This window comes from Camelus bactrianus, chromosome 24 (genome assembly GCF_048773025.1).
Source record: "Camelus bactrianus isolate YW-2024 breed Bactrian camel chromosome 24, ASM4877302v1, whole genome shotgun sequence".
In the NCBI taxonomy this organism is placed as follows: Eukaryota; Metazoa; Chordata; class Mammalia; order Artiodactyla; family Camelidae; genus Camelus; species Camelus bactrianus.
Window position 1 is genome coordinate 3857533 of NC_133562.1, and position 25332 is coordinate 3882864.

At 46.5% G+C, this 25332-nt stretch overlaps 1 protein-coding gene across 1 annotated transcript in view; it reads left to right on the top strand.

Annotated features, from left to right (window-relative positions):
- Positions 1-2057: 2057 nt before the first annotated feature.
- The window catches only part of L3MBTL4 (L3MBTL histone methyl-lysine binding protein 4), a 240092-nt gene continuing 216817 nt past the window's right edge, over positions 2058-25332 (top strand). Inside the window, exon 1 of the mRNA XM_074352471.1 lies at positions 2058-2187. The gene's annotated coding sequence lies outside the window, so the exon portion shown is untranslated. The remainder of the gene's footprint in view (positions 2188-25332) is intronic.

Sequence of the window (25332 nt, forward strand, 5' to 3'; positions counted from 1 at the left end):
GTTACATTTTGATGACCTACAGAAAAGAGTTCTTGGGTGTTTACCATGTCACCAGAGGGTCCTGTCCCAACAATAAACCGACCGTATCTATCTGGTCAGCATCAGCTTTGCTACTTAAGAGTCTGTCAGATTCAACTGAATTATAAAAATAAAATACCTGGTAACCATCAGTGTTCTAAACCCCATGGCTCATAACGGACCATTGGTAATGTTATAGTAATCAACAATGTGGCTGTTTCGTTTTAATCTGCAGCTGTTCAAAATAAAGGGCTTTACTACAACAGCTTTTGAAAAATTCTGTAATCAGTGTAGCTAAGCATTCCTGCTGATATTTCCATATAATTTGAATAACAGGATTGTTTAAAACAGATGTCACTTCTTTGAATATGTTGTTGTCAGCAATGTGCACCCATAGAGTTACTTTTAAGTAACTTAGGATGAGGTCCTCTGCCTGTGTTACCTATTTTATTGGTGCATCCTTTCCCTTATTTAAACCTAGCCAATGAAGTGTTTCTGTTTTCATAAATATAAGGCAAATATATTCAATAAACATGTAATAACTGTTTCTCCCCAAAAGTGTAGACAAGGTGATGTAAATTCACTGTTTCGATTTCAATCCAATTTTTTTTTATTTTGTATAATATTAATATTGGTATTTCTAAGAGACAAGTGAAACCAGGAGTGTCCTTAACTCTTTCTGTGCTGGGAACATTTTGATGTTTATATCATGAAGACTTAAGATTATTTAAAGACAAATGAACACCGCTGGGAAGGACTGGGTTACACTGCAGTAATCAAAGTCGTGTCCTTCACCAAAAATGCTATCTGTCCTCAGGCAAGTAGTAGGGAGAGGGGATTCTCATTCACCCATTGAGTCCCACACTAATATTATGCAGTCAGGTGAGTAAGTAAGCAAAGGTCCTACCCTGAAGTGTGCCTGTTGTCACAGAAATACATCACAACTCTATAAGGTTTTTAGGACAAGCTCAGAAGAATGGAATGAAAACAGGTGCCTCACTTCATTAGATCTACTTTAAATGTTCTCTCTATACTGATGCTTTCTGCTTCTCTTTTCTTTTGTCTTTGATTCAAATCTCTTTTTCTTAACTGATTAGAGCACAGCACAGTTTGTGTGTGTGTTTGTACTTTAAAATGTCTGAACATGGTTCCTAATTTAAAGACTACATTAGCAAAGGGTTTTATATTTCTCTATTCAATAACACTACATTATGTCTACCAAACGACCAGTCTCACCTGGAAAACAAAATAGTTTTAGTTTTTGATTTATGGTCGTCAACAACAAATCCAAAAAAAAAAGTCAAAACAACATTTTGGAAATTATTGTTAATTGTGTTAAATTACTTGCTGAAAGCAACAAACTAATATGAAGTACCAGCTACTATTTGCATACTAGAATTTATACACAAGAAACCTTCATGAAAGAAAATCCCATTAAAAGTCACAAAATACAGTCTTCAGTTACTGGCTACTTTTAATTACGTGCCAAAATAAATGATTTAATTAGTTCCTCCCCAAACCGGAGATGAAGCTTCGTGAAAGCCTCACGTTAACCACTAAGACTGTTAAATTTCACGAGGACAGGAACTCAGCGGAATCTTGTTTCCCTCTCCATCTCGAGCAGAACAGGATCCTTCAATATTGGTTGCGGCCACCTGAAAAAAGTATTCTTTCAATTTGAAATGATACCCGCCGACGCGTGCATAGCCAAGAGTGGGAAAGGGACATCTGAGAGGAGGTAGCCAAGTCGGAAGGAACAGCAGGACGGAGAAGAATCTGGAGGAGGGAGAACATTCGGCACGTGGACCCTGGGAGCCAGGTGAGGCAGGGGCGAGAGCCCCGGGACGCGGCGGGATGCGGGGCGGGCAGGAGCAAGGCTGCGAGTTCCTTCCCAGGGAGCGGGTCAGGAGGCAGCTGTCCCCGCCCCCTCGCTCACTGGAGAGCCGGGCCCCCGCGTGCCCCGTGCTGCCCTGGAGCACACGGGAGCGCACGCCAGGCGGCAGGTGTGGCGGGAGCATGCGCGCCGGGCGGCCCCGAGGCTCCACGCCCCTCCCGCCCTGCGCCGCCTGGCCCGAGGCGCCGCAGCTGAGCCGCCAAAACCTCGCTGCTCCGGCTCGCGCCCCCGCCAGTCGCCGAGTCGGCGTTGCAGACGGCACTGCTCTGCTCCGGGTAAGGAGGACGCCGCCGCCGGTGGCCTCTGCCCCGCGCGCAGCCCGAGGGGGAGCGCGTCGCCCGCTGCGGGCTGGGTCGGGGGCGGCGGCGGTCGGGAGTTGCCTCGCCCGGCGCCGGCTCTTGCTCTCGCTCTTTCGCCGCCGGGCGCGCGCCGGGCTCCCCCGCGAGGCGCTGCCCACATGTCGCCCACTTCGGACGAGTCGGGCTGGCCGCGGGGGCCGGCGTGACTCCCGGGGCCCCACCCGCCCTCAGGCCCGGGCGCCGTGCGCGGGGCGCGGTTTCCTCTCGGGCCGGGGGCCCCGCGGCTCCCGCTCCCCACCGCCGCCGGCAACCGTCGTGCGAGCCGGGTGAGGCCTGCGGCCGGGACACCCGGGCGCCGAGCCCCTCCGCCCGGCTCCCCGCCTTCCGCGCGCCCCCGCCCGCCGGGCCCTGGAGCACGAGCTGACCGCTCTCTCCCGCGCCCCGCCCGGAACCGCGGCCTGGCCGGGCTCACCTGGGCGGCTCGCGGTCACCTGCCGGGTCCGCGCGGGCGTTACTGGGAGGTCGGGGCGCTCTGCTGGGTTCCGTCCCCTACATTGATGCAAGTCCTCAGAATGTGCTTTATTTTACATATGTCTGTTTCCACTTAGAGGGGCATTCTTAATCCGTCCATGCCCCGAAGCGGAAACTGCATAAAAGGACGGTCTGGTCATAGTTACTTTGAAACTAGCGCACGAGAAAGCCCGGCGATCCCAGCCTGGGGACCGGACCTGCTCGGCTGGGCCGTTTCGGTGCCCACGACTCAGTCTCACTGCAGGGCGACGCTGTCTCCACTAGGACTTGCCCGTGGCACTGTCTTCTGGATCCCGTCTTTGGAGTAGATCCAGAAGATGACCCTGGCAGGCTCTGGTTTGAGTACTTGGCAGAATAAGTGTAGTGGGGTCTCTTGGTGTTTTCAAAAAAGGTTAAAGTGGCAAACGGTGGTGGGTTGCGGTTTGTTCTTGATGTTTGGTAATATAAAGACTTTGAATGCCTTTAGCTCTTCATAAGATGCTGAGTAACTTCAGTTACTCCTTATTGTAGCTAAGAATCTGGAGAAAGGGTTGAAAGAGTAGAGATTTTCGGAGCATCCAGATGGATTGGATTTTGCTATACTCAGTGTGTAATTGCTGAGTAACAAGAAAGATGAGCTTAAAACTGCTATTTATTATGTTCTCAGATTGTAAGGCGCACTGATGGGTTTGTATTGCAGGTGACCTTGACTGTGGAGTTGTTACTTAGCACTTTGCTGGACTGTGTTGGGGTCAGAATTATTGAGCTTGGTCTGCATCTTCAGTGAGCTCCCGTTCTGTTTCCTGAGAAAGAATATTGGTGGGAAGGTGATCTGGTGAAGGTAGAATTAAGGAAAGTTAAGGAACTGTGCTTTCACTTTAAAGAGAAGTTAAATGTATTTTTAATTTCTTTTAGGAATCTTGGGTGAGCTCTGCTATTTGTAGATTTCATTGCAGTCAATACCTGTGTGATTTGTATCTTACACTTCTAACTCATCTTTACTTTTCTTAAAAAATGTTACTTCTATGGTAAACCATCTTCTATGTTTATACATTCATATGAGAAACCACTAACAGCTTGACTTTTGGTTTGTTGAAGAGATAAAACACACAAGCCAAGCCACTTGAGTAGAAAACAGTATGACAAGGAACTAAATAGGATCTGAGACTAAAACAATCTAAAATAAAATGGCAGCATTATAAAACAGACAGTGGTCAGAGGGTTTGGCAAGGAGACGGTCTTTGGGGTTTGGAGTGATCAGAAAAGGACCCAGAAGGAGTCAGGCCTTGGGCTGAGTCTTGAGGAATGACTATTGTGTAGATGGAAGAATGTGGGAACCTGAGGGGGGACAGGGCTCATGCCTCAAAAGGGATGATTATGGTTTCTTTAGAGCTAAGAGAAATTATTTGCCGTGCCAGGTGTGGGCTCTCCCCACTAGCTCCTGTTTATCTAATAGACTAGAAAACACTTATTCATTTTTCATGATTGAGCATAATTTCTCTTCTGTGAAGGCTTCTTTGATTCTCACAACCAAAGTTCCTTCTTTTGACTTAGACTTTTCTTGGTTCACCTATCAGTGCATATAAGTATAAACAGTTTTTTTTTTAATGGCCCAGACCTTAGATTTTGGCATTTCCTTTTTATTAAGTTTTTGGTTGACATATAACATTGTTTTGTGTCTCAGGTGTGCAACACAGTGATTTGATAGATGTGTAGTAATTACCACAATAAGTTTAGTTAACATCCATCATCTCACAGTTAAATTTTGTTTTCTTGTGATTGAGGACTTTTAAGAACTACTCTTAGTAAGTTTCCAATATACAATACACTGTTGTTAACTATAGTCATCAAGAAAAAGTTTGCTATGTTTTTCAAGACTTAAGTTTCGGTCTTTAAGTAACCCATATAGGTCCTTCAAGGGCAGGAACATGTCCTTAGTTCTCTTTATTCAGGGTGTTTTTGTGCTGAGGTCAGAACTTGTCAAGGAAATGCTAATAGCCCTCTGATGCCTGACCTGGTCCTTGGCAGTTAGTTAAGAGCATACTCAGCAGGTGTCTGCAGGACTGAACCCAGGGGTGAGCAGAGGCTGGGTGGGGAAGCAGCTGCTGCTGGGAAGCCCATCTGATCATGAAGGAGGGTTTTCAGCTGGAAGGCCTGGTGTTGTCACCTGGAAGAGGAGGGAGAGCTGTGTCTTAGGGTCCTCTTCTTCAGAGTTAAAGGACAGTTTCAAAACCACGGTTAGACACGTGTTAATTATTTCAATTAATTGTTTTAATTAAAGATCGCTGCTACTGTGAAATGCGGGGGTTGGCTGGAGAGCCAGGTTGGCGAGTTGAGATCAGAGTGGAGCTGGGAAGGGGAGTGCAATTTCTGAAATCCTACATTCGAGAGATGCTGAGGTGGCGAGTTTGGAGAGAGGAGCTCTGGTGCTGGGCCAGGAGACAAGCCAGCAGGGAAACAGCCCGCCGCTACGGGGGTGACGGAGGTAAAAAGCATGAGGCAGGGAATAAATTATACCGAGAGAAAAGGGCAGGGCCGAGACTGGTGACTGTGTCCACAGCCAGCGAAGGATCCCTGAGAAACCAGAAAGTGGTCAGATGGGGGGAGGAAAAGGGGCGAAGCCAGTGCAGGACCAGAGGGGGACCTCGGGTCAGGTCTCATCTGTTGCTGATGAAAAGCCGAAACAGAGGAGATGGAGTTGAACTTGGCTAGAGAGAGGTTTCCTGGTGGGAAGCCTTCAGTGTGAGCTTTCTGTTTGATATATAGAGATGTCCCCTTTCATTTGAGTGGTGTTTTGTGGCTTACAGAGCGTTCTCACCTTGCAGCAGTGGAGAGCATTTTGGGAATAGTTTATTATAGGAGCATACTTCCAGCTGAAGAAAACTGTTTAGGTCCATGGACTGTTGACGTACTTCCACAGGGCCCTTGCAGCAAGTAGTGCAAATATAGATGTTATCTTGTTTGTCTAAGCAAAATAAAGCAAAAACAATGAATTAGAATGTACTTGGGAGAAATGAAACTCCAATTAATTCACACACGTGATACCATTTTTTTATTTAAGCACTTGCGCTGAATGTTTCCCTATTTTATTTTGCAAATACAGTTTTCCACAGTGGCCGTGGGAAAATGCAACCTTTTCTCTGAGCCCGTCAGAGCTATCATTCCCCACCCCCGACCCCCCACCCGCGTGCGCCTTTTTGGGGGGAGGACATCACTGCAGTAGGCCCCCTGCTCAGCAGACCTGCTGAACCGTTCTTCTCCGTGCTCTGTTGATTGCAGCTCACGTGTGAAGCGTTTTCTTAATGAAACTAGACGTTGTGGAGAGGTCTTGTGTGTCCCTTCTGACAAGGGGTCTTAAGTGATGAGCATGTGGCAGCTGCCACAATTAATAATTGATTAATTGCTTGTTTGGAGGGCCAGGTCGGGGACGTGGGAGCTGAGCAGCAGTGTTGAGTCTTGTCCCCGTACCTGGCTAGAGAGGAGGTATTTACCTAGAGGGACAGATGGGCGGCAGGACACTGTCATAAACAGCGTTTTGGTGTGTGGGTGTTAGGATAACTTTTACGACTGTGATAGCCTTTGAGATTAAACCATTGTTGCCCGGCGCCCTGTTTTTCTGAGGGAAGTGTGTTAAGGGACCTAAACGGGGCCGAGGCATCTTTGCTGGGCATCCATTTGTGTCTGTGCTGTGTGTCTGGGGTGACTGATACCGATGCAACCCCCCCTTCATGGAGCACAGAGTCCAGCAAGCGGACAGACATTAAAGACTCCTCCACTTCATGTCTAAGGACGAACTCTAAGTATATTATGGGAAAGACCCACAGAAGTGCCTAATGCGGGTTTGTGGGTAGAAGAGGCTTCTCCCAGGAGAGGAGCCACCAGCCAAGTGGGGAGCGGGGCAGAAAGTTCAGGGAGAAGGAAGCATGTGTGTGAGGCCCTGAGGTGGGAGAGAGCTTGGTGCCCGGGGGACGGGAAGGGCCCGGCCTGGGTGAGCGAGGGGCTGGGGGCAGTCAGGCCCAGAGAGGAAGCCCCAGGAAGGCCACATTGTGCATTTCACATTCTGTTTTTCTTGCCACAGGAAGGCTTTGCAGAGTCTGAGCAAGGCACAGCATGGTCTGTGATCTGCCTTGTGTTGGGAGGGGCCCCCTCGGGCTGTGGTCTGCAGAGCACTGTGCAGGTGCCCAGAGCTGTTGGGAGGCCTCTGCGGGTGTCCAGGCAGGGGAGGCAGGTGTGCAGATGGGCATAAGTCGGGGGACTCCAGGAGTATTTTGGAGGTAGAATTGACAAAATTGCTTATGGACAAGAGGGTAAGATTGCTACCCTGGATTTTAGCATGAGAAGAGGGTAAATTTTTGATGATGGGGAGAGACTGGGATGAAGCACACCTCGTAACTTGGCTTTGATCGTGCTGCCAGTGTGAAATCTGCTGCATGTGGGTTATTTTCCAGGAGACAGCTTGGTGTGTTTGTGATACCTGCATGTCGAGCACCCAGCTTCGTGCTTGGTACATGGTTTTGGAGTTTAACAAATGTGGACTTTCTTTTCCTTTTCTGTGGCCATGGGTTTTTTTGTATTCTGCTTAGCTTGTACCAGATCTGACAGCTCTCCTGAATTTGAGCTGTCAGTCTGTCCGCAGGTGGACTGACACGTGCATCCAAGTGCATGTGGTCTTAGTGCGGCCATCCAGCCGCCCCAGGGGAAGCATTTTCAGTCCTGAACAAAAAGGTCTAAAATGACACGATACACTGCGGGGACCGTCTGTTACTGGGTTTCCCCACAACCTGGCATCCCACACTGATCTCAGCGCTGGAAGACTCTCCCAGCCCCTGAGAGGTCTCCGGCCCTGCAGTTATGAGCCATGGCTTACGCTTCATGGTTCCTTCTTTTGTGAGTATGTCAAACTTAAAAATGGGGCTTTCTGGAGTGACGGTGTTTACAGAATTGCCCTTGGTCATCATTATTATTGTTACAACTTCTTTCTAAATAAAAACGAAGGCGCAGATTACAGACATGATTCCAGGCCAGTATACATGGACCCAAGTCAGCACTGGTCCAGTCCCAAGACCCAGTTCATAGATGAGCAAGTGTTCTGTTCTTGCATTTGGTTTTCTAGATCTCGCCATGCGTGGTGCCCTGACTTGGAGCTGTTTGGCATGGCGCTCTGGTAAATGGGGTTCAGGCCTAAATCCAGGGTCCCCGGTTTGGATGTCTAAAGGGGCTAGGCAGGTAAGGGAACTGAATGAGGCCGGCAGGGAGAGGAAAACTCAGAGGCCTCCTGATTTCACCTTCATTTTCTCACCTTTGGAAACTGAGCACAGGTGCTTGTTTAGTGTAAGAAGTTCTGTGAGTACGAGCGAAGTGAGGGGAGGAACAGCCCCTCGGTACCATGGAGACAGGAGGGCCTGGTAGAGACTGGCAGACTAGTGATCTTACATGTTCTAAAGGGGTCGTTACGATTTTATAAAAAAAAATCCTAAATTGGAAATCTGCATCTTTAAAAGGTGTGAAACTTCCCTATGTAAAAATGCTGGCTCCCTTGGAGGTGCTGGGACACCGCCAAGGTATGCAGGGCACGTGTGCGGGGCTGGGAGACCGCGTGCGGGCTCTGACGGCGGGTCCGCTCCGTGATTAGCTGACCGCACCTGCCTTTGACTCGGGCGGGTTTCTCTGACTTGTCAGAATGGCTCTCATTTATCCTGATGCAGAGTGCCAGCAGACACACCAGCTTCCTCCTCGCCTGGTTCCTGCCCCGTTAGGTCTGGCTTGGTGAAATCCGGGAAGGAGGTGGGGGCGGCTGGGCCTAGGCAGCCCCGGGACCCGTGAACGCACATGCTTGTATAAGGAGCTAGAGTTTTCAAAATTTGGGTAGAACCTGGACTTTTTAAAGCTTTCAGTTATGTTTCTGTGGAATTTCTAAAACATATTCCTCTTGGTTAAGTGTATCTTTTTACCCAGCTAAGAGTTTGTGGGACTTAAGTACACTAATTTTTGTGTGATGGGAGGGACAGTGTCTTCCTCCGCTTGTGGGCTTTTGTTCATTTGTATCTGCTTTTCTCCTTGTGGTTTTTCCTCCTCCAGGAAGCTGCCACGTCTCCCTAAAACTGGCTTCCACGTCCCCACTGCATGCTTTCCTACCACAATGGCCTGTTTCCGTTGTTTCACTCTGAAGGGTAGGGCCTGCCTTCTCTGTGTGCCCTTGAACATTTTGGGTTAAGGGATAGCTCACTACGTCTTTCCAAAACCCAGCAGTAGCCTGACGCGTGTTAGACGCCAGTAAATAAAGGTTGAGTGATTTTGAGTCGGTTAGGCTCATACAGGAAAGAAATTCCACAAAGTCCCTCGCATTTTGGAATTCTTGGCTATCCAGCTTAGACTCTGGGTTTGATTGAAAATGTAAGCACTGACCTTTCAGCCACTCATTTTATTATTACTGTGGTCACATATCAAATAAAATGTAAAGGTGTTCTTTTCTTTGCTTTATGGAAAATAATATTCTTTAATTTCTGACCATTACACCCTTTAGTCCTGGAGCTAGCCATCATCAAGGTGAATTATTAGAGATGCCGGCATGGTGCAGGCAAACCTATATTTTATGTACTCAATTTCTAAGGATGCTTAGAACAAAGACTTTTTCACCCTCTTCTCTTCCAAAACACTGAGCTTGCTGTGATTTTTATTCCCGGAAGATATGTGGATGTTTTTCAGGCAGCTTAACACATACAGTTGAGCTTAGAGTAGGAACCCTTGAGGCCAACAGCCCAGGAAGTGAGATGTCTTCACCAGCACAGGAGAGCAAAGTGTGTACTTAGAAAACTCCACTTTCAGGTGATTTCCAGGTTGGTAGAGGTGTGAGTTTGTTTCGTTTGTTCTGTTAATTGAATGCCACCAGTACTTGGTCCTTTTCAGGAAGGTCATAGGGTAAGTCTGGCGCTGGCTTCCGCAGCCCATGTAACTCAGCAGCTGTCAGGGGCATCTGTCCTGGGGACGGACCCCGTGTGCAGAGCGGACGCATCCTCTGCCAGCCGTTGTCATCTTCCTGTTTGGTGTGAATTTGATGCCCACCCACTCTACTGCAGTCGATCATTCGTGATCTTTCGGGTCACTTTATTCTTTTACTGTGCGGACGAGGAGAATATCCCTGTCAGTCTTTTCAGAACCGGCATTCATCTGTGTCCAGAACAAACAGTGCCCATTGCTGCGGAGTAAATAGAGAGAGAAAGAAGAAAGGAGGCTGTGCAGAGTGCAGTCAGACCTGAATCACCAGCGCGATTTGTACAGTGTGAGGTCACTGGGCCTGGTTTTAAACTGGATCTATGTCCAAGTAAGGTGTCTTTCAGGTTTCTAGAACTTTCAGCTCAGAGCAGCTGTAGCTACTGCCACAGGTCCACGGTGGCTTATGAAGAGGCTTCTCTTGTCTCGCGTTTAGCAACTGAGACTCAGCGTTTTCTTGAACTTTAGGGAGTTTGGAAGGAATCTAATCCAGATTTTCTCAGTGTCTCCTCCTAACAAGTAACTTTTGTCCTGTGGGACTGTCCTGTGCATTAGAGGACACCCAGCAACCCCCCTGGGACTTGTGGCCCCTCCTGCACTTAGTTGGGTCGACTGAAAAAAAAAAAAAAGCACAGTTAAGTTTTATTTGGGGCAAAATGAGGACCATAGCCCGGGAGACAGCCTTTCAGGGAGCTCTGAGGAGCAGGGGGAGGTCAGTATGTGTGTGATTCTGGCGGAGGGGCCACGTGCACTCAGGCACACACCTCCCTGGAGGCTGCTGCTGGTCACCAGGAGCATGTGTCTCTGCTGGTGGTTTCAGTGCCTTGCTAGGTATGAGAGGATGCAAGAAATTTGGCTTATAAAATATATATACAACTGTCAGGTGGGACTATCACCTTTAAAAAGTGAGCGCCTTTGCAGTAAGTACCCTATTTCATATTTTTAATTTAAAAATAGGAATTGAGAATGAATTTGTTTTAGTGTGTGGGGTTTACCCTCATGTGGGCTAATGCTCTAGTCCTTGTGTGCACACCGGTTTTCCTCCCGCATCATCTGCGTGTTAGAAGCGGTGTTCTTCCCAGTGCAGGTGTTGTTCTGGGCTTGTTTTGGGGTTGGGGGTGAGAGTGGAGGTGGGATTGGATTCCAGTACATTCTTACAGCTTGAATACGACATAAGGAGCCACAGGGACGTAAATTTCCACAAAGTAATGTTTTAATGGTGTTGGAAAACTAGTCAAAATTCAGAGAATGGAAAGAAATATAATACATAAAATGAATATAGAGTGATGTCTGTGAATGGAGCTTGGAGGCACTAAAAGTTAAATCGGTGCCATGTACACAGCCACTCACCTAATGCTCACACTCATACATGACGACTTGGGGTTTGCTATTGACTTAGTAGCTGTTACTCTCTGTGAAGATGTAAAGACATGCTCTTTTCGAGTTCAGTTTGTTGCACGGTATAGTTAGAGTCAGATATAATGTGAAGTTGTGCTTAAAGGGTAGGGAATGTGGTTTTATGAGGTCTTTTTCTAATGACACAAGCTAGAGGAGAGAGTTGGCTAACGCATCAGGTAACTTAAAATCGCATCCTAGTCCAGAGGGCAGATGGAGGGCACATTGTGAGTCTTCTCTCTGACCCTCAGCAGAGAGGGTGGCAGGAGACACGGGCTCCGAGGCGGGGTGGCCCACTGGGTTTGGCCTCTGTCTGCAGGGACGATGGAGCGCCGAGGCTGGTGTCTCTCAGGACCTGTCCGTCTGGCTCACAGTTCTCAGGAGCTGTGTATTGATGTGAGGGTGAGCATTAGTCCATTTTCTTGATTATCATAATTGCAGAGCTTTTGATCAGCTTCCGAAGCAGTTTACACAGATCAGACCCACAGGTTTTTACAGTCATTCTTCTTTGATATCGTCTCTGGCCTTTCTGTCACTTTTGTCTTTTGTTTCACTCTGCACCTATGGGCTGAGTGTGGGAACCCTGGGGCAAATGCATTCAATGGTTTATCAACTTCATATGTAAAGGAGCCAGAGGAAAATCGATGTATTAAGTTGTTTAAGGCTCACTCTGTGTATTGATAGCATATTTTTTGGTAGACTTAACAGAAAAGAACTTTTCAAGGTCAGATGCAGAACATCGTAACTTAGTGTTCCCCCATATTTCTCGTTAGCACTATGTAAAGTATATTTTTGAAATTTATTTGGTATTGCCACAGTACTTAGTGCTTTTAGAACATATCCATATGGATTTCAGTTTCTACTTTTTAAAAACGTGCTGATTTTGCTACAGTGATTTCTCAAGGTCAAGAGTTATTAGTGGCAGTTAATTCCAAGCCAGAGTTTTTGAGATATCTTTGTTCTTATTAAAATTTTTTCTAATTGGGTAAAACATTATGTTTTACAGGTCATCAGCTATTGAGAATTTCTGTAATAGAAGAAATGGTTATGTGAGGAAACTAAAATGATTAATATTCTGAATATTTCAGTGCATCATATAAAGAAAATTCATACAAAAGGTTTTAAGGTTAACCGAATAAAATTTACTATGTTAATTCTCCATTAGTTATATTACCTAGAAGAGTCAGAGTTTGTTATTTTCTAAGATGTAAGAACAGTGAAACTTGACATCTCGTTAGCTTTTGAGAATGTGGCAACTGCTGAACTTGCTTTGATAAATTAGATCCAGTCAGTTAAGATAAAAATGAGTAAGAAATAGGGGCGGAGGGCATAGCTCAAGTGGTAGAGTGCGTGCTTAACATGCACAAGGTCATGGGTTCAATTCCCAGTACCTCCTCTAAAAAAATTAATACACCTAATTACCTCATCCCCCCAAACAAAAAAGAATTAAAAAATAATACAGTAAGAAATAAATGATCTATGGCTGATAATTAACATGCGTCAAGAAAACCCTTAATAAGAAAGCCACTTATACAGTTAGGTGGCACTATTTCCTTTTTCTTTTCAAAGATCTAAGTGTAATTAACAAATAAGGAGGTTTCATGTGGCCACATTTAGATCTAGCCAGATTAAAGACAAATAGGAAGAGTAGGATAGAAACCAGTGTTAAGTGAAGAAGATCCAGCCCCCAGATGTTACTGAAACATACCTTTAACCCACAAGTAAAAAGCAACTGATTATTGAACAGACATTGGGGTCCTCTCAGGGGTTCCTTAAGGCAAGCTTCAGGGGTCAGGAACCTTAGGGCAGGTAGGTCAGTTGAGTAGGTGAAGTGGCCTGGGTTGAAGATGGGAGGGATTCATGTACTTGTGGTGCCCTGGTGCACACCTGTGTCTGTGTGATGCGTTGGTGCCTTCGGGAGTCTGAGTCCTTTGTTGCCAGGCCTACTGTTCCTTTCTCCCCTCCTCGCCCCAGTAGAAGTCAGAAATCGAATTACGTAAAATTGTGTGTGTGTAATTTCCTGGGTTGTATGTATCTGTGTGTTGTTTTTTTTTTCTTTTTTATCGAAATATAGTTGACATACAATATTATGTTAGTTTCAGGTGTGCAACATGTAATCGTCTGTCACCATTCAGAGTTATTCTGATATTATTTAGTATAGTCCTTGTGCTATACATTGCATCCCCATGGCTTATTTGTTTTATAATTGGAAGTTTGTACCTGTAAACCTTCTTCACCTATTTTGCTCAATCCCTCACCAACCTCCCCTCTGGCAACCACTGGCTTGTTTCCTAAATCTGTGAGTCTGTTTCTGTTTTGTTTTGTTTTTGTATTTTAGAATCCACAAATAAGTGAAATTATACTGTGTTTGGCTTTCTCTGATTTGTTTCACTAAGTGTAACACCCTCTAGATCCATTCATGGTGACACAAATGGTGAAATATCATTCTTTTTTATGGCTAAGTAATATTCCACTGTGTGTGGGTGTGTGTATTTATTGAAACTTGCTTTGTGGCCTAACACGTGATCTCCCCTGGGGAACGTTGCATGTGCACTTGAAAAGAATGTATTGTATTATGCTCTTTTTGGGTAGTGTTCTGTATTTATCTGTTAAGTTTATCTGGTCTAATGTGTTACATTTAAGCCAACGTTTCCTTACTGATTTTTGCTTGGGTGGTCTATCCATTGATGTAAGTGGGATGTCCAAGTTCCCTGCTCTCATTGTATTACTGGCAATATCTGCCTTTATATCTGTTAATATTTGCCCTATGTATTCAGGTGCCCCTGTACTGGGTACATAGATGAATAATCACAAATGTTATATTCTCTTGTTGGATTGATCCTTTTATCATTACGTAATATCCTTGTCTCTTGTTACAGTCTTTGTTTTAAAGTCTGTTTTGTCTGATGTTAGTATTGCCACCCAGCCTTTTTGTTTTCATTTGCATGGAATATCTGTTTCCATCCTTTCACTTTCAGTCTGTCTCTCTTTAGATCTGAAGTGAGTCTCTCGTAGGCAGCAGGTATATGGGTTTTGTTTTTCTTACCCATTCAGCCATCCTGTGTCTTTAGAGCACTTAGTCCATTTACATTTAAAGTAATTGTTGACAGGTATGTACTTACTGTCATTTTGTTAATTGGTTTCTTTCTTCTATTGTCATTCTTCTCTATTCCTTTCTTGTTCTCTTCACTTGTGATTTGATGACACTCTTTACTGTGATTTTTGTAATTATGCTCTTTTTTGGGTATATGTTACTGATTTTTGGCTTATGGTTACCACAAAGTTCATATGTAACAACCTAGATATGTAGCAGCGTGTTTTATACTGATGGGTGCTTACGTTTGAGGGCATTCTAAAAGCACTCCGCTTTCACTCCCCTCTTTCACATTTTGTGTTTTTGACATCATATTTTGCATTTTTGTGTTTTGTGTGTTGCTTAAGTAATTATTTTAAATATAGGTCATTTTGCTACTTTTGCTACTTCTAACTTTCATACCAGCTTTATAGATGGTTTATCCACTGCCTTTACTATGTATTTGCCTTTGCCAGTGAGTTTTTCTTTCATAATTGTTTCTGGTTATGGACTTTTTAAGGAAATCCCTTTAACATTTCTTGCAAGGCTGGTTTGATGATGGTGAAGTACTTTAGCTTTTACTTGTCTGAGAAACTCTTTATCTCCCCTTCAATTTTGAATGATAAACTTGCTGGATAGTGTTCTTGGTAGTTTTTTCCTTTTGGTACTTTGAATATATTGTTTCAGTCTCTTCTTGGAGATTTTCTGCTGAAAAACCAGCTGATAGTCTCATGGCAGTTTCCTTGTACGTAACTGTGTGTGTACGTGTGTGTGTGCGCGCGCGCACGCTGCTCATAAGATTCTCTCATTATCTTTAACTTTTGATATTTAATTGAAATATGTCTTGGTGTGGGTCTCTGGGTTCATCTTGCTTTTGACACAGGAGTGGTTTTCACCCTTGCTCGCGGGCTGCACCCTGATGGTGGCGGCAGCATGAGCAGGAAGTCCACACCGTCTGAGCCTTATTTGTAGAGAGCAGTTTGGCGCCTTCTGGGTGGGACAGGACATGCCAGTGAGGGCCGGCCAGGTGGGTGGTGCAGACCAGGTGCAGGGTGTCTGGGCTGCAGAGTGGCTGCTCTGTCCCTCACCTGTGTCACCTGGCTCAGGGTTGTGCCGTCCAGCTCCTGGTCTGAGTCATCAGCCGCTGTGCAGTCAAGGATTTCTCTAGGGGAGTGTGGCAGGCCAAACCAGTTTGCATGATGGGTGCCTCAAGGCTGCACAGTGATTGTTTATAAATTGTATGAATGACATTAAAAGAATTGTGTAATCTTAAGAAAAGGGAGGCTCTGTTTGAATCTTCATTTGGGAGATCCTTTCTCATTAGTTAATGCTTAGACATCAGAAATTCAGTGTCAGAATTCGAGCCATCTTCATTTAGTATAACATCAAAATTATATGCTTCTTAATATGGATCAGATTTTTTTTAACCCAAATAAAGAAAAAAACATTAACATACTTTATGACTGTGCCAGTTGTAGTAGCAGAAGTACTTGGGTTCAAGCCCTGGTCTTGCTCTGCTTACTACATTTGTGATGAGTCCTTGGGAAAGAGGTAATTGTACGATGCCTTGTTCTTTTCTGATGCTTTATCACAGATGGTATCCCTGGGCGTTAAATTATAATAATAATCAGAAGGAAAACTGATTACAGAATACCCACGTGATATGATAATGTATTTAGCTGTTGTGGAGCCAAGATAATAGTCACATTTCGATTTTTTACAGTGTTTAATTGTGATTATACTCCCCCAGAGTGAATGTTAGTGGGGGAAGTGTCACCTCGTGGTGGGGCAGCACTCAGCCCCTGCTTCACCGCCCCGGTCATGTGAATTTGATCAGCTGTTTGAATTTTAGACAGAATCGTGGAAGAGCTGGCTGGCTTCTGCCCTTGTTCTGCTTCTTGCATCTACCTGTCCTGCACGCATTTGCTGATGCCACGTGGTAGGCACCACCCTACACAAAAGTAAGGATTTTGCAAATAAGCAGGCGTCAGCCCTGCCTTTTGTCTAAAGGGGGGATGTTGTGAGGGATTTTATTTTGTAGCTTCTTCATAACTGTTTAACAGACACCTGCGTGCCAGGCTTTGTTCTAAGACGTTTACCAATATTGACCCGTTTAATCCTCATGACAGCTCCACGCGTGACCTGTGCCATGATTACTAGTATTTTGCACGTCATGGACCTGCACACAGAATGACTAACTTGCCATAGTCACGGGGCTCTTCGGTGGTGGAGCTGGATTTACACCCAGAGGTGCTGGGTGCAGACAAAGCCGGAGGGTGAAAGGAGGCCTCGTGCACCTGGCGTGTGTTCACGGGGTAAATGGGGAGACCAGGTAGGGCTTTGGTTCTACTTTCATGCTTTGGGAGACCACTGATGCACGTGGAAAACAAAAGATTAGATAATTTTAAAAATCCCCCGTTTAGACACATTTTTGTTTCTGCTGTGAATTTCTAAGATCTTCCTTTAAAGAAGAAAATAGTTTAGCTTTGTCTGTCACCTAGGAAAATGGACACACACAGATTCTGCTTTGATTAGTCCATTACTTTCAAGTTTATTTAAAAAATACTTCGGTCTGTAGAAGTGGTGGAGAGGGTGCGTTTTTTTATTGAGTCGCTTGACGCTTGGGCACATCTGAAGCAGTTTGTAAACTGGGCCCGGCACTGTAATTCCCTCTGTGCCCCCTGCGAAGATGCGTTTTGTACAGTGACTCAGCTGTTAACCGAGGGCTTGCTCCGCCGACACTGGGTCGGTTCCTTCTGTGTGGCAGGAATCACCACGGTTTTGGGTAGGGGGACTTCTTTCACTCCGTCTCATCTTCAGCTCTGGTTGTGTGTGGGGAGTGGGTTGTGGGGCGGGTGGAAGGATGTGCGGTTTGGTGGAGCTGGTGCAGACTGGAGGGGGACCTATGTCCTGTCAGGGACACTGAGTCCAGTGACTGCCTGGTTTCTGTGTAAGGAGCTGACAGAAGGATCTCACTCTGCTAAGGCTGGAGGAGGGGGTGCAGAAAGCTGCTGAAAGGGGAAACGTTTTGGTTGCCCATTGGGAAGGCTTATAAAGGACCACTCTGTTCAGGTTATTTCTTTGCTGCATATGAAACAGGCTGTCCAATTCCCAGCAGGGAGGGGGCTGCAGAGACAGAGATTTGGAACCTGGACAGCATCCCGGAATCTACAAAGTCACATCTTCCTGGTGTGGCCTCATTATTTCTCTTCGAGGATTTTTTCTCCACAGTATTGTGGGTGAAGGGACCATGTTTAAATCTTAGCACAAAATGTAATCAAATGTAGGGGATTTTGCCTCATTTCCAGTTTTAGATGATGGTTTCCTAAAAGGAAAAATAGTGCATATATAAATATGCTCTGTAACGATAAAGCCCTTACTGAGCATTCTGTTTTGTGGCAGGACACTGAATTTAAAATTTCCTTCCCATTATTTGCAAGATGTGATTATAGTGGGTTAAATTCTTAGCACAGAAGAGTTTTTAAGTGAAAGAAGGGAAGTCAGACCACTTTCCATTTTTTTAAGAAAAAATCACAAACAAAAAATTGAAGCAATTTATATATTTGCAAAAATATATCCATTGGTTTATAACTAGGGTGATTGTGTATTTTAATACACAGGCCAGAACGCTTTGGAGAGTGATGGAATCCGCCATGGTCGGGGTCTTGGTGAAATTTCAGAGGGTTATTTGCTGGGCAGGGTTAGCACTCCTTAGCTTGTGGAGTGCCTTCTGCTTGCGTTTCCTGGGTGTGCCCCTCATTCCTGACTGAGGCTGTGCTGCCCTCGGGCCTGAGTGTCCTCATGGCCACCTGGTTCTTTGCCACTGGGTGCTCTTCACGTGCACCTGCCAAGTGCTCTGATAGTTTGTTTTCTGGTCAGTCTGCTCACAGAAACGTGTAAGCCAGGGGTTGGCAGACTGTGCTCCTTGACCAGCTCTGACCCACCGCCTGTTTTTGTAAATATTTTTATTGGATCCCAGCCATGCCCACCTGTGTACCTGTTGTCTGTGGCTCCGTTCACACAGCATCAGCAGAGTGGTTGCAGCAGGACTGCGTGGCCCTCAAAGCCTCAGTGTGTACTCTGTGACCTTGTAAAGGACGAGTTCGCCGACCCCTGGTCTGAGTTAGCAAAGGCACCAGGCAGCGCTCTCCCTGACGCGTCTGGGTCTCTCCTGCTCGTGTGCCTGTGCACAGTGCTCTGTGCATACAAAGTGCTTTGTCTCTATTTTATAAAAAAGAATGATAAGCATGACATTTAGTGAAAGGCCCGGTCCACGGTCACACAGCTGAAGGGTGGGTTTTGTTGGGGGCAGTGCCATAGCCCAGACGACTCACCTGGGGAGCCAGTGGGAGGCAGCCACCGGTCACCTCCCTCAGTCTTCCCGCCTCTTGTCCCCACACCCCTGAGCCTCAGCATCACACGTGAAGTTAACCTTCGGGGACTTCATCTCTTTTGGCCAGTAGTGGGTGTCGTCTGCCCCCGGCCCCTGCAGTGGGAGCTGGAATCCACTGCCCTGCCTGGGCCCCGAGTGCTGCGCCAGCCCGCAGACACGGGCCAGCCCTCCCTGGTGTCGCCTGAAAAGCCAGCATGGCCTCCCCTTGCTGGAGGAAGATCTCATTTAGAGGCACTTCTGTCATTTTCCTGTTACACTTCTCCTTTAACCCAACTTCCCTGTGACGTGCATGGATCAGACATTTATGCATCTCTCTGCTGGGCATGGTCCTGGGCGCCACGCTGGGTGCACAGGTGAGAGGTGGGACAGGAAGAACCTTGACCTGCACCCCTGTGTCCTCAGTGAGCTGGGTCCTTCCCTTCTAGCGTACTTTGCTACGTTCTCTCCTCTCTGCTCAGATCCCTCTTGTCACTTTACCCCGGGCTGCTGTATGAGCCCTTCTCGCTGGGCTCTGGGCCGCCCTGACCCTGATTCTCATCCTGTGAGTGTCATCACGAGTCTATTACCTATTCCCATTTCCTGCCAAATCCGGCTGTAACTCCTCCGCTTGGCTTTCAGAGCCCTCCAAGAAGCCATCCTAAGCAACGGTAATTCCTCAAGTCCCCATGATATATTGCTTCCTGTGGAGTGAGCTCTTTCCTGTGTCTGAGCCATGGCTCTGTTACCCCCTGGCCTGGAATCACCCCGTCTAAGTGCCCTTCGTGCTGCTAGTTCGGAGCGTCTACACCTCGGCTCTGTGGACACTTGAGGCCAGGCAGTTCTTTGTCGTGGGAGGTTGCCCTGTGCTTTGTCAGATGTTAGCGGCATCCCTGCCTCCACTCAGTAGCACGCCTGCTCCCGTCCCCTGGGACACAGTTGTCCTGTTGAGGACCACCGCCCGTGTGGAGTCGTAGCCCTGCTCCATCCACTCCCTGGACTGCGGCAGGGCTTGTCCATGTGCTGCACTGAACTTTCTGTTACACTTTTGTTTGTCATTTGTTTTAAGTGAATTGATCCTGTTTCCATAACTGGGTTATAAGCCCCTGAAGTCAGGGACTATGAGGTATAATACTTTTGTGGCTTTGAGGAAGTCAATCTCTCTATACCTCAGTCTTCTCATCTAAAAAATGGGAATAATAAAACTTATTCCTTGAGGTTGACCTGTAAAGTGCTTGGAAGGAAGGGTTCTTGGAGGGTGGTGATCACACTGATTGTGTGTTTAGGGCTGTCAGTCTCTGACACTTGCTGCTTGTAGCTGAACAGGTAACCTGGTGGGTGGCCAGGTTGTTCTGCTTCTGCTTCTTTGGGGGGTGACCGGGAGGGGAGTCTGTTGGCTGTGGCCTGAACAAAGGTGGCTTGGTGTTTCTCTCCCACATTTCGACGTCACATACTTCTGTGCTGGTGACGTCGGAAAAAAATACGTATCAAGTAAGTACCTCACTCCTGGTCACCAAAGAGCAACACAAAGCAGTTGGCAGGTGGGCTGGGGCTGCAGGGATCTGAGGTTGTGGGAGGGGAGGTTACCCTGCCCGCCCTGAGGGAGGCAGGCCTGTGGTCTCCATGGGTGTGTGTGCGTGTGTGTATGTATATGTATGTGTGCCTGCCTCTGGTATGTGTGTGTGTTTGTGTACGTGTATTTATGTTTGTATGTGTATATGTGTGTGTGTTTATGTGTATTGTGTGTGTATGTGTGTATGTATATGTGTTTGTGTGTCTTTGTATTTATGTGTGTGTGTGTGTGTGTCTAGGGGAACTTTGCTGATGTAGCATCCTTGGGCAGCTCAAGGAACAGTTTTTCCAACCAAATCCTTCCTCTGTGTTGCTCCCAGAGCTTGGATTTGAATTCTGCTTTCACTGCTTACTAGCCGGTGACCAGCTCTGTGAACCGCGTAGCCCGGCTCCTGTGTAAAGTGGGGCACGATGCTGTCACCTGCCCTGCAGGTTGTGGTCAGGACGAACTCATCTTGTTCTGTAAGTGGAGCTCATGGCCGCTGTTGATGGGCAGCCCGGTGTCCGCTGCGAGCCTCGCCTGCATTCCCAGAGGCGGCGGGACATGGGGGGGTGTCCTGGTGGCAGCCTGGCCCGCAGGGCGCCTTATCCAAGAACGTCCTGCCCTGGGACAGGCAGCGTCGGGTGTGGGAGTGACCGTCCTGTGTCCCCTCTGCAGAGAAGTCTCCGCTCGTGTGTCTGATTCAAAGAGGCCGAGGGGTGACACTGCCTCTGCTGGACCAGGACGGAGCCCACCCGGGAGGAGGCAGTGCCCTGATGGTGGACTTGGAGGGGCACCTGCTCCCTGCAGGAGGGCACTCATTTTCCAGGAAGGGCCCCTTGGCCAAGGGCTTGGCCTCGTATGAGAGTTTCATTTGGATGAGGCTAAACTGTTAGTGGTGTGGGGCTTCTGGGCACCTGTTTGCCCGGCCTTCCCACTGACTGTTTCACCTGAGTTTGGAAGTGAAAACAGTCCATAATGTGCTGGAGCCCGAGGGGTGTTCTGGGTATGTACTTGAAGAATAAGTCTTGATGGCGTTTCAGGACCTTTATGGGAGGGATGAACTCCAGGCGGGACGCACCAGGGCTCTGTCCTCTCAGCTGCTCCGGGCGAGCCTCCCTCCCGGCCTGGGCCTGCTGTCCTGGGCCTCGGGGGATGGTGCCTCAGCCTGGCTGGGGCTTTGTTAGCCACCTCGCTGCCCCTTACTGCCGCCTCGTCTCTGTTTAGTGCAGAGATTTGCTCCACAGATAGTAGTTTCTTTGGCTCAAATGGAATGAGATCTTCCGTTGTTACAGGGGTACAGTTAATTCATGAATTTCCTTCAAAAACAATAATTTAACATTCTTGAACCTTTTGGAAAAAGACAGGCAAACTATGGTAGGAAATCCAGCATTCTGACGGCTTCCCGGCACCCTTGGGCATGAAGCAAACCTCTGTGTTCACCAGAATATTAATGTCACAGCACAATCTATTCAACTAGATTTTCTTTCTGGGAATATTCTTTGGGGGGACATATGAAATCAGACACCCATTTAAAGTTGTATTTATAACTTTGCTTTGGGATATTTTGGAACCTATGAATATCACTTCTCTTGCATCATGAACTTACCAGTGATCTGTTTTATGTAGAAAGACTCATAAATCTTCCCCAGCCTCTGTTCTATGCACTTTCTTTTTTTCATTCTAAAACAGCTATTCTTAATGTCATTGTTTTAAAATCTCAACTTTTCTGTCTTAAGCATTCGGTGACACTGTGAACGCTTTCAGATGTTGGAGGATGACCTGAGAATGACAAAATGCGATGCCTTTGTGCAGATGCAGTAGCCGCAGGTCGTGCTCTGACGTGACGGCCTCTATCTGTACCCACGTCTGGCTGCATTTTGGGGGGTTCTGTCCATTTCACGGTTGTTCAGTGAGGACTGCACTGCTCGTCTGCGGACAGGAAACGTCAGCTTAATACTTTGTCAGAAAATACATATTAAATTGTTCGCCTGTCCTGTGCGGAGAAATGACAGCTTAGTTACCAAGTTTATGAAGTTTATACATTTAGAGAAGGGAAGACTGTAGAGTTAAAAGGTGGAAGGTTACTTTCCTCAGTTGAGCCCCCGTGTGTATGTAATGAAGTCACAGAAGGTCGCACCACCTTTCACCCCAACAGAAGGGCCCCTGGCGGTGCCCCTCATGGGTGTCCTGGGCCGAGGTGGGTGGCGGTTCCAAAGCTAGTCTGTGGACAGTCTCCTTATTGTTTAACACAGGGGAGCAACCTTGATGAAGCCTGTTTAGCCTAGTAATGATAAAAAACAGGTGACTGACGGCAAAATCTGACATCCCTCGAGGAACTAGTGATAATGTGGTGGAAGACCTTTTTGTCTACAGACAGGGCGGCGTTCCAAGTAACACTGTAAAAGCTGGCGTTTTTGCAGCAGGTGGAAGGCAGTTTATACTAGGAGACGGTGGCCTGGGTTTGTTCTTTCCTCGACTTTACAGGCTTTTCTTGCTCTGTGGGCATTGTTTTCTCTGTCTGAAATGTGGGACCTGGTGATTCAAACCATTGTTGCTGCCTTATCTTTGTAAGAGGAGTCTGAATAATTTTCTTTGTTAGGTGGCTAAATGTCCTCAAATAGGAAGGTGACAGTAGGAGGAAGCCTCCGCTGCTTTCTCCTGAGCAGGAAGCAGACAGAGCACTTCAAGCCCGTCTAAAAGAGTCTAAATAGGTGTTATCATGTGCGTTTACGATTAACTATGTTTCTTTCTAACTTTGTAAAGTGTATGTTTACTTTGCAAAGCTAAAGGGAAAAGAACAGCTCCTTCAGCATTCCACTGGGCAGTGTGTTTCTTTGATCTCTTTGTCTTTTTGTCTGTGTGTCTCTTTTTCTTTCTGCCTCCTTTTTTTGCCTATATGAAACATTTGTGTTTATGTGTTTGGTTATTTTTATAAACTTTTTGTCTAGAAGGAAGGTGCTGAGGTGTCACAGGGTGTCGTCAGAACATCAGTAAGGGCGTTGCTCTCGCTGCTGCTGCTGCTGCTTTTATTCCTCCCGGCATTGCTGGGCTCCCCCCACCATCCAGGCTGCCCACCCCGTGTCACTCCTGCGAGCACTCAGTCCGCTCGCGTTGTGATGGTGTGCTAACCACACAATACACTTTAAGGTATTATTATTTAATCACTATCGTGGTCTAATGGCGTTCTTTTCACCCAGCCTTGGATTTCTCAGTTTCCCCTTTTAGATCATTAAAGTGATAAATCCCCTCCCAGCACTGGTTAGCTTTTGTAAAGGTTCTGGTTGTTTGATATACAAGATCCTAGGAAGGTGAAAACCTCTAGAGGAGTGACTGGTTTAACCTCCTGCCAGATTTGGCCTTTTAAACATTCTCCTTCGAGAGTTCTGCTTCTGTTTTAAGTACTGTATTTATGAGACAGAGCATTACCTTTTCCTCGTCAAGTTGTTATTAATATGACACTTGGTGGCCCTGAATTATCAACTCATACTTCAGTGGTTACGAAACGCAACCAGAGGGAAGAAGGAAAGCTCACAGTCGCCTGGTTCACGTTTCCCATTAACCCGCCGTGTTTGCCACACACGTGGACAAAGTATGTGGAGCCTGGGATGCGGAGAAGGCCCGGCCTCTGGGATGGAAAAGCAGACCCGTGAACAGTCTCAAGCCCTCCTTTTCCATGGCGATCTGCTGTGGTCACCTGGTGCTGCAACACGGCCTTGGGGCCTCATTCGCTCCTGTTCTCTGGGGATGCTTTCTGAGATTAAAACTGTTTCATTGTAACATCCTTCTCAGAATTCCCAAGAATAAAAGATTTATTTAGAGTGTTCTATAAAAATAATTTCCCCCCAAATATGTCATGACTTGCCCCTCCCGTTTTGAAGGGTTATACATGTGCAAATGAAAAAAAAAAAAAACAACAACTCAGTGAACCTGTATTTCAGCTCAGGAATATAGTAAGGAATTGTTTGAGGTTATGATGTATCCTTACATGTTGACCTGAGAATTAAGGATATCACACAATTTTATATTTTAAAACAATGTCAGTGTGTCTTAAATGGCTGATTAAATAAGCTCCCTTAGTTGTAGGACTGTGCTGTGGAGCTAACTGGCAGAAAATGGAAATAATAGGTTTTAATCAGTAAATATGGAAAGACCAAGATGCTTTACTTTGCAAGGCATTTTCATAACCTGAAATCCTACCAGGACTGTCAACTTGAATATTTTACAGCCTGGAAATGAAAATTGTGGTTTAACCCACTCAGTTTAATATCACTCTGCTTCCTGTGCTTTTGTGCTAAGACCCTCCTCGCGGAGGCCTGCGTGGGTGCACTGCAGTGTGCCCCCCCCCCCCGCCCCGACACCTGAATTCCCTTGGGACTGTCCTCTCATCCGCTTTCTGTGAAAAAAGGTCAGTCTGGTATTTGAAAAGCCAAGTTTGGTGAGTATAGAAATTGTGAGCTTACACTACCCATAGGCTTCTTGAACTTGAGCTGAGTAAGATCTCACAAGGATTGCCCTGGAGACGAGGCAGGAGGTGAGAGTGGCTGGTGTGGTGTGCGGCATAGTAACTTTCTTATCCGCATGGCCTTGACTTCGCCTACGGCTTTCTCTCTGGGGGTAAATCTTCTTTCGATACTGTGTTCTAAAATGTTGGTTTCGGAGGAATCTGCTTTGGAAATGTGGTAACATTCCTAGTGTCTTGCCTTTTAGAGGGAACTGCTACCCAGGCGGTGGGGCAGGAGAGGGAAGGCCGGAGTGGACTCGGGCCGGGTTTTCCAGACCCGAGCCCCTCGTCAGCCAGCGTGTGTGACCTTGTCTCTGACTGCTTTGAGCTTCAGTTTCTCTTTCTGTGAAATGAGCAGGTTGGATTGATTTGGCTCAGTATTTCATAAACTGTGTTTCCATCAAGCATCAATTCATTTAATAGGTGCTCTGAGGGAAAAAAGGATTTGTTTTCACTAAGATTAGAAGTACAGTTTGTGTTAAAGTTAAAACTTTTCTTTCAGTTACAGATCTCACTACTTTTACTTTGCTAAACTCATCAAGAGGCAGGATCTAGAGTCCTGGGTTCAGCGTTGTCCGGTCCTAGAGGATTGCGGTTAAGAACGTGCGATTTTGGGGAAAGTTCAGTTTGAATCCTGGCTGAGCCCTTTACTTGCCATATAATCTTGGGCAAGTGACTTACTCTCAGTTTTCCCATCTGTAAAGCAGGGGCCCTGAAGGTTGTATAAT